The sequence below is a fragment of the Archocentrus centrarchus genome, chromosome 24 (genome assembly GCF_007364275.1).
Source record: "Archocentrus centrarchus isolate MPI-CPG fArcCen1 chromosome 24, fArcCen1, whole genome shotgun sequence".
In the NCBI taxonomy this organism is placed as follows: Eukaryota; Metazoa; Chordata; class Actinopteri; order Cichliformes; family Cichlidae; genus Archocentrus; species Archocentrus centrarchus.
The window spans coordinates 15,752,691-15,766,745 of record NC_044369.1 but is presented as its reverse complement, the minus strand read 5'-3'; the positions used below and the strand labels follow the sequence as shown (position 1 = coordinate 15,766,745).

At 42.0% G+C, this 14,055-nt stretch overlaps 1 long non-coding RNA gene across 1 annotated transcript; it reads left to right on the top strand.

The window, feature by feature from the left end:
* The first annotated feature begins 624 nt into the window (after positions 1-624).
* LOC115773994 (uncharacterized) lies at positions 625-4,685 on the top strand. The gene is made up of 2 exons (XR_004019154.1): positions 625-923; positions 2,225-4,685. It is a non-coding gene; the product is annotated as an uncharacterized LOC115773994 (long non-coding RNA).
* The last annotated feature ends 9,370 nt before the right edge of the window (positions 4,686-14,055 follow it).

Here is a 14,055-nt window from a genome sequence, read left to right as displayed (position 1 = left end):
TTGGTTCTATAATTTATTACATTATAGGGTGTACTTAGTTTTTCACATAGAAAGCTATGAAAACTTTTTTTTTTTTCTTTTTTTTTTTTTAGCATGACTGTATATACATCAGCTGAGATGTGGAAAGTCAGGTGGACTTGCAAACTACCTCTTTTCCAAAAAAGTAATTTCCCCTGATAAATCTTTGGGCCAATAGTTTTCAGTGGGTAACTGAAAGGCCACTGTAGCACCTGGACACTTTTACTGCAGGCTGTTGTAATGCACATTGTGGTTTAGCTTTGTCTTCCTGAAATGACAACAGCAACAACAACAACAACAACAACAACAAAACATCTGGATGACATATTTTGCTCCAGAACTGTTGCAAATTATTAACTGTATGAAAACCAGATATCACCACATATTGTTTTGTCATCGGCTGATTGTGTGTTTTGTTTCTTCTCTATTTAACTGGTGGCCGCTGGACTTAGAATATCACTCAGAAGTGTAATAATCCACTGCACCTCCAGTAGCTCTGCTAATCCATCAGTGACACAAATGCACATCCACATGAAGACAGAAACAGAGTCCAACACCATGTGACCAGCTTACGCATTTAAGGCAAGGGTTTATATACTACCTACAGAGGCTGGACTCCCTCGGGGGAGATCACCGCAGTGCAGGTGTGTGTCTGTGTGTCTGAGTCAGGGGGCCTCTCTGGAGCTGCTGTTGCTGCCACACTTAGGCTGGGGTGGAGAACCGAGACCAAAGAGTCACATAGCACCAAGAAGCAGAGGGATAACTGGTGAAACGGTTGCCTAGCTGAAAGTCCTGAGGGAAATTTCCAGAGAGGGTTTTGTGGTCTCAGCTGTGAAGCATCAGCAAGAACAACAATGTTTTTTCGCATCCCTCGACTGACCCCTGGATATCTTAGATACCTCCAGGTGCGTAAGATGCTTTGGGGTGATTTTCTTCTTCACGTAGACTGCTGATTAGTCTTAGACATCAGTGGACATCAAATTCCATTAGTGTCTCTAATAACAAACTGTTGAGCTGCGGTGCCCAGGCCCTTCACATTTCCCTGAGCTTTAGTAAAAAAGCTGGTGATGCATTGTAGCAAACAGAGACATAACATGTAAATTTTAAACTGAACCAACACAAGATTTACCTTAGTAATGTTCCTTTTTGCAGCTATTCATGAACTATGCAAAGCATTATCTTTAACATGGGTAAAAATGTTTTTTATTGGATTGTACTGGCCACCACCCTGAATCCTTTTTGAAAATAATTCCACTAAGTCATCAGTGTGCTCAAAGTGCTAGGTTCATTGTGTGTGTCACGGTCGGATTGAGAATAAAGGATTAGAGGAGCCTGTCTTAAATGGATTTGAGTCAGAGATGCCTTAGCTTCCTAGGGTCAGGTTAATGCCCTCTAATTGGATCTCCAGAGGCATGCGATCCATGTACCCGGTCACCCTGGTGGGTATAGGAGACGACTGCAGCTGCGTTTAGAAACCTCCAGTATGGGTTGTTTGTTTTTAAAAATGATTATTATTGTGTATTCAGACACACACTTGTGTGTTCAGAAGCTTAATTCTCACAGGGATTAAACAGGATTGTGATCTGTGGAAACAGCTCTCCTGTGATAACTATTCATCTCCAAAATAGCACTTTTCATGAGCTAAGTAAAATATTTATCATATATTTATGTTTATAATATTTTTAGCTCTGTGGAAATGCATTTTTCAGACATGTAAAGGACATTTGGGAGTTTTTTGTTTTGTTTTTTTGTTCAAAACATTACACTTGATCCCTCCATTCAAAAATTAAAGCAAAAAATTTGGAGACCCATAGTTTTCACTGGACAGCGACTAGCACACCAACGAAGAGCTCAGAAAGTAACTGAATCTGTGTCTGACTTCAGGACATTTCTTCCATTGGCACAAAATTCTGAGAAGCCTCCAAAAGCCAAAGAGGACTGTATGGGGTGCTTGAACAAAATTTTTATATTCACAAAAGTGGAGATTCTAGCGCGACTGTTCCCTTACGGTAAGACCATCGCTGGGATGAAGCGGGCGTGTGACCAGGGTCACCTGTTCACGGATTCCACCGCGGCCAGAGCCAGGAAGACTGTTGCTGACCCTGTGCGTTGGTCATCACCGACTCTGGCGATGGCGGTGGTGCCTGGCGGTGGTCGTTGTCGCGACTCCATGGATGATGGTGGTGACCCCTGCTCTCTCTTTCAGACCCAGGCAGCCCAGACTATGGTGCAGAGCCATGAGGCACCTGCCACACCACGAATGGCCATCCTGCTGGGTTTCATGGGTATTGGCATCTCTGGCTACAGCTCACGCCAGCTCACACTGCACTACAAACCCTCAAGCCACCTCTTCAGATGAGATGGAGGACGCACAGACTTTCTTTTCTTTTTTTTGGGAAATAAGCTTATTAAAACTGGACCCCAGCAAGTTTGTTTTTTTGTAGTTTGAGACACTGTCTGTCACACAAAGCCCCACAAAACTGCAAATTCATAATGAGGTTTAATGGTGTTGGTGAATTTTGCTTCCAATCTCTGCTGCTGACTCAAGATTCAAACTAAGCAGAACATTTAGAAAATGAGAGAATATCAGTCTTTAACTCATCACCAGATGTAAATAAGAATATTTCCCAAAATATGAAACTACTGATTGAAGTGATGTTACCACATTGTATGTTTCTGTTTTATATTTTTTCCTCTGTGCATCCCTACTAATTATCCCCTTCATGTGGTTCAAATTCAATATCATCTGTGTTGTTAATTTATTATAATTTTGTGGTATTTGAGTTGACAAGAGTTGCTTTAAGTTGCCTTAAGGCTCAGTTAGTGCAGTTAAAAAGCAGGGGAAAAAAAAACAACTCACTTTTTAAAACTCCCTCTCAATTCAAACACGGTGCATTCATTTTTTAACCTGTATGCAGTAAAACAGAAAGGCAACTCCTAATGTTTCTGCTGGACGTGGTTGATGTTGTACTTGAGCCACAGTCCCAGCCCATGTTTGGTGCCTTATTGTGGGAGTACTCAATCAGAGCTGGCCTTCCAAAAAGATTCACAGGCTAAAGCACTTAGCAAAATGCATCAGCAGTCTTCAAAGACACTAAATACAGCTTAGCCAAGCCTGAAGAAATCTCTTCCAAAATCCTCAGTCTTTTAATCATTCCTTACTTTATCTCTGACATTTTGACAAACTCCATGATGTAACACAGAGATCCCGGCTTCCTCGTCTTTCGGGGGAAAGCCAGCACTAGGATGTCTTAGCCTCTTTACTCTTCTTGGATTTCTTGTGTAACATAAAGAGAAACAAATTTAACTCTCAGGGAGTTGTCAGCGTGGGGATTCTGAGATCTCTTTCCGCTGCGTTAAAATGCCAGAGAAGTGACTACTCACAGTCAGCTCTTCAGAAAAGCACAAAGAAAAATGCTTTAACAGAAACATAAGAAATGTGCAGCCTTTGAGATGTGAGCAATGCTGCTTTGCACTTTTTTTGTGTGTGTGTACGTACCTTGTGTATAATCATGCACATATCACTTAGATGCTGAATGAGATTAGTAGCTCATGACATGGAGTGCTACCAGCCTGTGATGTGAGCTGGACTGGGGGACATCTGACTGGATTGACACTCAGCATTGCTGCGTTGGTGTCAGGCAGAGGGACCAGGACAGCCACCCTGGATACCACCTGGACCAACATGTAAATCCACCCGGATCTCTCCTATTAGCATCCCACTGTCAAACAGGCTGAATGTAGATGAATGACCACTAAGGTCTCTTAACTTATGTAAAATATGTAGACTATTTGTGTGCGTGTGTGGGAGGGTATGTGTGTTTATCTATTGTGCACAATATATTTGAATGGAAAAAATAACTTTGACAGCATATGAATGTATCGCCGACCGGGACTAAAACTGAGCAGTTAAACTGTAACTGTGAAGACGACTGTGTCATAATGTCTCGGCTAATTAGAGGTTATGACTACAGTTTGAAGGCAGATTAGCATGTAAACAGGCCACAGAGGAAGTGCAGTTATACTGCAATCCTTCACAGAGCTTCTTACTATATGTCTTTTTTTAGGTGAGCTTATACTTAAAGGTGAGACGCTTCAGAAACAGAGAGATAGATGAGCGTGACGGTGCAAGAAGTGTGTTTATTTATGTCCTTTAACTTTGTGGCAGGGATTCAAATGGGTCATTGCAATGTGATTTTAAATAATATTGTGCTGTTGTTATCCTTCATCATTGCTGAAGCTTTCCTTGTTTAGCTCGTTTGCTGCTTGGTGTTTGTGTTTGTGGAGTAACAATGTAAAATGTATGTCTCGAGTACCACTGATTATCTGAGTTTGTAATGAGAATTGTGTATATTTAACCCAATCACTTGCATGTTAATACAGATGACCGGGAATATAATTATGCTGTGTTTTAATTATTGAATTAATTTAAGTCATTTTGATCTTACAAAAGGCCAGTGGAGATTGTTTGTATGGCTATATATATACATATATGACACTAGATTACTTCTGTGTTATTAAATTTGGGAATTTGTATTGTTTACATGTAATAAAATTCTTTATGTTTTACCTGAAGCATTCTTAATGCACAACTAAGCACCTTTGAAAATGCGTTATTTTGTATTGTTCAGTGAGAATGTGTCCGCTATTAAATCAGTAGAACTCCACACACAAGGCTTGTTTACTGTCTCCTGCAGCTTTCTGAGTACTGATGTGAAGAAAAACAATTTTCTGGCATATAAATGAAAATAAGGTAATGCTTTACGTGTGCACTAGATGTCAGCATAGTTTTTGGGCTTTTTTTTTTTTTTTTAGCAATTTTTCTCACACTGAGGCAACAAGTGCACAAAAGGAAATGACACATCATTTACAAAAGCTAGGAGACATTATCAGCAAAGCAAATATTTGAAGGAAATACTGCGATTTTGTAAATTTCCACTGCAGTCCCACCTGGTTTAACAGTCACTTCAGTTCACAAAGCAGAAAAACATGAACATGTGCTTGAATCCTATCTGCTGATTTGTTTCTCTGTCTCCTTTTTGGAGCTTTGTGGTTAGTCAGTTTCCACAGGGAAATCAGATATTGTTCTCTAACAGTAGTTAGAGAACAATATCTGAGCCAGGAATCATCCTGGCTCACCTCAGTCAAGTTGGTGAACTCTTCACAAAGTCACTTCCAGTATTGCTATTTATCTGCTACCAATTCATGGTGAAGGCTGACCCAGTTATAGATGTACGTGTAAGCTGCTTTGGGAACAAGCCCAGCTCTATCCCGGTAGGAGCCGGTCAGGGTTACAGTTATGCTACTTATGGGAAAATGGGTGGAAATCTACTGGGAACTTGTGATACTTACAGTGATTAAAATGGGTTGAGCACAGAAAGCCATAACAGTGTCGTGGTCAAGGAGCACAGTAGATACAGTTAAACACACCTATGGTTCTGGGTTTAAAGAAAAATGTTCTCATCCTCAGTGAAGAGAATCAGGAACTCTTACTGATGAGAGGCAAAGCTGAGATAGTTTGGATATGTGCTGAAGAGGGTTAGTGAATATATTAGACAAAATATGTTAAAGATGGAACTGCCATGCAGGAGGAAAAGAGGAAGATCACAGAGAAGATTCACGGATGTAGGGAAGACAGGCAGAAGGTTGGTGTGACAGATGCAAGAGGATGCTAGCGATAAGGTGAGATGGAGGCAGATGAACCGCTGAGTCGACTCCTGAAGGGAGCAGCAGAAAGAAGAAGAAGGAGAAGGGGAGAGCATCAGGAATCAGAATCAGAATCAGAATCAGAATCAGAATCTTTATTGTCATTGTACACAGAAGTTGCACAACGAAATTTAAAATGCATTCCTTTTCTAGGTGCCTCAGACAATAAATAATAAAATAATAAAAATATGAGTGATAAAAATGATTACTAAAATACAGTGCACAATAGTAAATTAAGATGAATCTAGCCCCAATACACACACCAACGCACGCACACAGTCAGCACTACCACCCCACATCACTGTCCAAACCACACAGAGTTCAGTTCAATGATAGCCCTGGCATAAAAGCTGTTCCTCAGTCTGTTTGTTCTGGCCTTCATTGTCCTGAAACGTCTGCCTGATGGCAGTAGCTGAAACAAGGAGTGTCCAGGGTGTGAGGGGTCCTGGAGGATGTTCTGTGCCCTCCTCTGGCAGCGGGCATTGAACAGTTCCTGGAGGGAGGGCAGGGGACAGCCTATGATCTTTTGAGCCGTGTTGATGATTCGCTGGAGTGTTTTCCTGTCTGCTGCTGTGCAGCTGTTGAACCACACGCACAGACAGTAGGTCAGGATGCTCTCTACACAGCAACGGTAGAAGGACACCAGCAGATTCTGGGTCAGATAGTTGCTCCTAAGAACCCTCAGGAAATGCAGTCTCTGTTGGGCCTTCCTGTAAATGCTGGTCGTATTGATACTCCAGGTCAAATCATCCTGCAGATGTACTCCCAGGAACCTAAAATCTGAAACCAGCTCCACTTCATCCCCCTCGATGAACAGAGGTTGAATGACATGTGTTGTCCTCCTAAAGTCTACTACCATCTCCTTTGTCTTAGTGGTGTTCAGGATCAAGTTATTCTCACTGCACCACCTTGACAGCCGCTGCACCTCGTCCCGGTATGCTGACTCATCCCCGCCTGATATGAGCCCCACCACAGTGGTGTCATCCGCAAACTTAATGATGCAGTTACTGGCATGTATGGAGGTGCAGTCATGTGTATAGAGGGTGAAGAGTAGGGGACTCAGCACACAGCCCTGTGGAGAGCCGGTGCTGAGGCTGATGGCTGAAGAGAGGTGGGGACCTACTCTTACCCTCTGGGAACGGTCTGTCAGGAAGTCCTTGATCCAAAGACAGGTGGAGCGTGGTATCCCCAGATCTGACAGTTTAGTCACCAGTCTGCCAGGAAGGATGGTGTTAAACGCCGAGCTGAAGTCCACAAATAGCAGCCGAGCGTAGTTCCCCCCCTGCTCCAGGTGAGAGAAGGCAGAGTGGAGGGCCGTGGCAATGGCGTCCTCTGTGGACCGGTTGGCTCTGTAGGCAAACTGGTGGGGGTCTAGTCTGGGAGAGAGACTGGAGATGACGTGAGCCCGGACAAGCTTTTCAAAGCACTTCATAACAATTGGTGTTAGTGCTACTGGCCTGTAGTCATTCAAACCTCTGATAGTGTTCTTCTTGGGGATGGGGACGATAATGGAGGACTTCAGGCAGGAAGGGACAGCAGCCTGGCTCAGGGACTGGTTAAAAATGCTGGTAAAAATACCAGCCAGCTGAGCCGCACAGACCTTCAGTATCCGTCCAGAGACACCATCGGGCCCCACAGCTTTCCTGGGGTTCACAGTTTCCAGCATACGCCTCACCTCTTGCTCTTGCAGCCTGAGGATGCTGCTGCTGCCTGCTGAGGGATGTTGGATGGCTGTCTCTGATTGCTGTACCTCAAAGCGTGCAAAGAAGCTGTTCAGCTCCTCTGCCAGATTGATGTTACGCTGATCAACTAACAGGCTGGGTTTGTAGTTCAAAATATGCCGAACCCCTTGCCACACCTGCCTGAAGTCGTGGCTCTGGAAACAGTCCTCAATCCTCCTCTTATACACAGCCTTGGCCTCCCTGATGCCCCTCTTCAGGTTGGCTCTGGCAGCGCTGTAAAGCGCCCCATCACCAGCTCTGAAGGCGATGTTCCTTTCTCTGAGTAAGCTCTGCACCTTTCCATTCATCCATGGCTTTCTATTTGGAAAAACCCGGATATTCTTGTCCACAGTTACAGTGTCGGTGCAGAACTTGATGTAGTCCAGAACAGCCGAGGTATACTGCTCCAGGTCCTGGTGCTTGAATACGTCCCAGTCAGTTGTTTCAAAGCAGTCCTGCAGCTGTTGAGAGGCACCTTCAGGCCAGGTCTGAACAGTCTTAGATGTAGAAAGAGCAGTTTTGCTGAGGGGGGTGTATGCTGGAATCATAAGCAGGGACAGATGGTCTGACTGGCCCAGATGTGGCAGTGGCACAGCCCTGAAACCCAGCTTGATGTTAGAGTAGACTTTATCCAGTGTGTTGTTCCCTCTTGTAGGGCATTTAACATGCTGATGGAACTTGGGTAGAACAGTCTTTAAATCGACATGGTTAAAGTCTCCTGCAATGATGTGTACAGCCTCAGGTGCCGTTTACACGAGACCGTTTTCATTTTGAAACGGTGTCGTTTTGATGCGTTTCGGCCTTGCGTTTACACGACAACGGTGTCGTTTTGATGCGTTTCGCCCTTCTGTTTACACGACAACAGAGTGAAAACGATGTGTTTCAGAAACGGGGTCCAGAGTGGAGCGTTTCAGAAACGCACCGGCTTGCGTTTTCGTGTAAACACTTGAAACCGGGGTGATTTGAAAACGCTCGACTCGCACATGCGCACTATGGTTGCGACGGCCAGTTTTTCGCGCACGCGCAAACTGATAAACAGTACTCGCGGATTCACGAGTGCTTCTTATGCTTTTCCTGTGTTTTTACCGTTTTGTAATTCAGCGTTGTGTGCAGCAGCGATCCAACCTCATCATCTGTCCACACAAAACCTCTCACATTGGCCGTTTTGTAAGTAATGAACAATTTGCCGCACTACCTACTGTGTCACTCCACGCATGCGCGTCTTGCGTAAACAAACTGCAAAGAGAAAACCAACGCCAACTTGTGGCCTGGCATGGGAACTACATCGTTTTCATCGTTTCACATGTCCTCGTGTAAACGCGGATCGTTTCTGAAACGCCATCGTGTAACCGAAAGGCTGAAACGCATCAAAACGACACCGTTTCCAGTGAAAACGGCTTCGTGTAAACGGCACCTCAGGATATCTGCTCTGTTGACTGCAAACCGTGTCATGTAAGAGACTAACAGCCGAGTTAGCATTAGCATCAGGGGGAAGATAAACAACAGTGATCAAAACAGCTGTAAACTCACGGGGCAGAATCGGGACAGAGCGACACCTTTTCTCACTCATTCTCTTCAACTTCACAAATACACACACACACACACACACACTAGGTCCTTTGTGTTTCAGAGCCGTGATCTCAGCAGGCTCCTGTTACATCCCTTAAAACCAGCAACAAAGAGCTGAATGTCTTTTCTACCAAAGCGATGGATGAGACAGGGTCAGGGACACATCCACAAAACATTTTAAAGCTTGATACTGCTGGGGTGTGTGTGTGTGTGTGTGTGTGTGTGTGTGTGTGTGTGTGTGTGTGTGTGTGTGTGTGTGTATTTTCAGCGTTGTGTCTCCTTTAAACATACAACCATACATTCAGTCTTTGTAACAACTGCACATTCACTCTGTGAACATAACAAAAAGTTTGACCAAAGACAAAGTAAAATATTAGATATGTGTTACATTAGGAAATCATATCTGAAGTCAAAGAGAATCTGAGGGGTAGCAGGCCACAATGTTGTTCGCGCAGAAAAGCAAGCATTCCTTTCATGCTGTCTCACGTTCCTATTGCCGATATCCTTTCCTCCCCCATAGACCCAGAACTAGGTCCAAATCTAGAACCAGTTCTACACATTTTCAAAGAAAAAAAAAAACTGCTTTCACAAAATTGCTTGTGCCAGAGTGGGAGCTGCTGATGTCAGCAGTTATGCAAGGGCCGCCACAACGAATAACCAAACAGCAGCAGCAGCAGCGAGCGGCTTTGACACAGAGATATGCAATGTATTTTTCCCCTCAAACACAGAAAAATAACTACCATTACAAATAATTTTCCTTTTAGTTTTCCAAAAATTCTTATTATATACTTTCCTGCATCTATTCTGGCTTTAGAGCTGTCAATAATTTACAATTTTCACAGGTGATTTATTAGCTGAAACATAACTGAAACATAACATAACTTTCCATTTTCATACTTTAGAGCGTGTGAAAAATAAAAAGGGAAACAAAGACGCAGAAACACATTTCCCACTAATTCTCATGTGTATGTGCAAGCATAAGTATAAACAGATTGAGAGCACTGTGAGAGCACTATTCCTTTTTTAGCCTGGTGGATTTGACTGTTGTCCTCAGCACCTTTTAAATGCCTCTCCATCAGCAGCAAAAGAGCTTAGACTTGTTTTAAATGTGTTGTCCATGGTGAGCTTTTCCCCCCATTCATTCATTACTTTGTTTAAACATACAAATAAATGCATGGCTAGAAAAATATTAAAATGAAAATTTGCAGTTCAGTTCATTAAGTGAAAGAATAAATAAAACAATAAATATTAAACCTTATTAAAGCACTCATTAGCTTACAAATACAGTCACATGCTAGCGATTCATTAGTCAAAAGAAACAGAATTATTTATAGACTTAAAGAGGAAACAGCAGCTGTGTGGGTGTGGGATCATTCCCAGACACTAAGGAGGAGCTGGATATGCAAAGTCACATCTAACTGTTGTTAGGTCTGCTGTTCAAAATGAATGAGGTGTGACAGAAAATCACCTTGTTGTAAATGGTGCCTCTTTTTGTATTTAAGCAGCCAATTACAAGTGTTTGGTAATGCTTCTATAGAATGTTCTCTGGCAGATATAAAAGCACAGTTTAGCACATTGCTGCTGCCAAGTCATTTATCTATCTACCAGATATACAGCGCAGTTTGTACGATTGGCTCTGGGACCAGTGGAAACACGAGCTATCTAACACATTGGTCCAATAACTTTTAAGCTGGGCTGAGATCTGGTGATTGTGAAGGCCATAGCATAAACACACAGCCATCAGATTTACCTCGAATTTGTTACCCATCTGTCTCTTGGGCCCATCTTGCCTGATTTCAATAAGCGTTTGGTAGATTTATGTTCCACTAATGTTAAATCAAACATATACAGAAAGGCCTGTGATGCTCAGAGAGCAAATGTCTGAGTTTTAAGTCACTCTTTATGTACCAGCTCTTCATTAAAGCACAGCTCAGCTCAGCAGACATTCTCTAAAGAACATCTTGGTGAGCTGGCCTGTGAACATACAGTAATTAAAGCCTTAATCTCTGTTCTTGGCTAACAAGTTCTGATGCGGTGACCTGCGGATCTCATCAGATAGTTGCTGAGTCACAGTTAATCTCAGCCCGGCTCCTTCTGTTTGCTGTATAATCATGACAAGAATAAATGCAGCATGAAGATGTTGTAGAAGATGTTGAAAATAGCTCATTTCCAATCTACAAGGAAATCAGATATTTGCTTTTTCCTAACCTTTGATTTTAAATATTTCTTTTGCAAGAGCACCCTGGTCAAGACATGCAGCAGTTCAATCAGCAGTGGTTACACAGATCTGCAGTGCACACACTGATATGAAAATCTCAAAAATGCAGTGCTACCTGCTGCGATGACTCCTTGTGTGTCAGCTGAAAGTACTCTAGCTTTGTAGGCACGGATAGAAAGAATAAGTCTGGGACCCAAACAATTGCTTCTTCCTCTTTTTTGGTGTATGTAGCTCAAAAACTAAGACGGGAGCAGACCTAAAGTGCGTTGTGAAAAGGAATATACCAGTGACTGAACCTAAAAGAAGGACAAGGCATACCATTCAAACCAAGCATACAATGAGCAATAACTGGTAAAGACTTTGAACTTCGTGATGAGTCTCAGTGCTTCATGATGGACACAATCCAGACCATGCAAAGATGAGCACACACCAGCATAATCCTGCACTAACTTCTTGCCTCAAATGAAAGGAAGGACTTGAGTCCAAAATGAAAAAAAAAATCCTCCAACTCCACATTTTTTTTCTTACCATTCGCTGTATGTCAGTCTTAAAACTGAGCATTTTACCTATTAAAACTCCAAACTATTTGTATTGGGATACTAACTCAGTCTCAGAGCCCTGGTACACAGTGATATATACAAATATACACAAAAAGAATAAAAATAAAATGAAAGTTTGCATTTTTGACATTACAACAATGGCTGTTTATATATAAAATAAATAGGAGAGGTCCTAGGGATGATCCCTGTGGCACACTCCTGTCAGATAATTTTCAAACTACTTAACAGTTTTTTTCTAATAACCCTGCATTGACAAATTTTTTGCTTTAATATTGCATGATCCACAGTGTTAAAAGCCTTTGTTCCTATTTAATCTTCTTCTTCTCCTCCTTTCACCTGGTCCCTTTGGGAAATGCTGCAGTGGATTATCTGCCTCAAGCTCACTCTATCCTCAGTATCCTCCTCTGTCACACCAAACCTCTGCATGAATTCACTATATCCATGAATTTTGTCTGTTCTTCCTCTTTTCCTCCTGCTTATTAGCTCTGCATTGTGTCCAGTATATCCACTTTCCCTCATTTGCACATGCCTAAACCAACTCAGCCTCGTACCATGGTTGAACCTGAAGCCTGTTTGGAAGTCAGTTAAAATACTGTTAATAGACATGAACTCTGTTAGATACCAGAGAATCAAGAAACTTTGGATTATCAGTAATCATTTGGATTATCATTATAAGAAGCTGTAAAGATAACTCTGATATGTACCTGACCCAACCCTAACCCTAAAGACAATATTGATATATATAAAACCTAACCCTAACCCTGACCCTGCCTTAACCCTAACCCTAACTGTGGTTAGTGCTTAGTTCCTTTTTTTCTCAGGTTTCTGCTGCCTGAGGTACTCACTAAGCACATGATCCTTTATGGCCAACTTCCTGATATACTCATGGATCTTTGTTGTTTCATCATGGTCGAGAATGACAGGGTTAAGCTCCTGTGGGACTTCCAGATACAGACACACAAACCTGTGTTGGCTAACCAACTGGACATAGTAGTGGTGGACAAACAAAGGAAGAAAGCTGCAGTTATAGATGTTGCAATACCAAGTGATGGCAACATCAAGCAGAAGGAACACGAGAATCTTGATAAATACCAAGGGCTGAAAAAAGAGCTAGAGAGGATGTGGAAGGTGGAGGTAACAGTGGCCCTTGTGGTAATAAGAACACTCGGGGCAGTGACCCCCAAACTATGTAATTTATTTTTAGAGCTTTTTCTCCCTTGTTAAAGCCAAAATGATGCCATGAAGGTGGTCAGAGGTTATAAAACCAAAACTGTGACCTGAGTGACACCAAAATGCTCCACTACAAAACTTCCTCTGTTTCAGCAGTGCAGAGACGTTAGTAAAACAGCATTCAAATGATAAGGAGCTGTGAACGTCAGTGCTGCATCACTTTTTAAACCACATGTAATTGTCTTAGTGTATTAGTGAAGCACAGGTAAACAATTAACAAGTTAAGCAGACTTAACAAGAACAACAATCTCCTGTTTAAGCTCCACTGTATGTGTGTCCATGTCAGACATTAAAATCAGGCTGGATAATCCCAGTTGTGCCACAGCTGATCAGACCTGACCCACTGTCTCAGCAATCAGAGCAGCTGACATAAATGTGACTATACGCTCTCAGAGGTACACATACAGCCCCAGTTAGTCCACCATTGTTACCACAGCCCAAGTAGTTAGTTTGTAGTAACTGTAATACTTTACTTTTAATCACTTCTCATAAGCATGAGTTTTGATAAATGAATTGTAAACATGTCAGTTAAATAGTGTAACTGGTGTCATGCCTCCTGTGGGTAGCAGCTGGATTATAACAGTCACTGTTCTCTTTAGTGAAACAATAAAAGTCTTAAAACTAAAGTTGAACTGTACGAGATATGAGACACTCAAAATTATTTAATACTGTAGCTATTGTGTAAAGCCTTTAGTAAATTCACTATATACAGTACTGAAATAAGTGGAAGAGAATGATGGATGGAAGTTTAGTGATGGATGCAAGCTGTTGCCCACTTTGACCAGTTTGTATTCCGGCCTTGATAACTTAAATATGAAAACTTCACTGTATGAGTTAAAACTATGATACTGTCATAAATATCTAAATAAGAAAAGGTCAGTGAGAGTAAAAATAACTGGAACAGGCTTTCATTTAAAAAATGCAGTATTCTTGTTTTTTAAAGGGTAAAACATAATTTTCTTTTTTTTTTCTTTAAATTAATTAATTATTTTAGTAAAAAATAAATAAATACAAAAATAAAACCATCATTTTC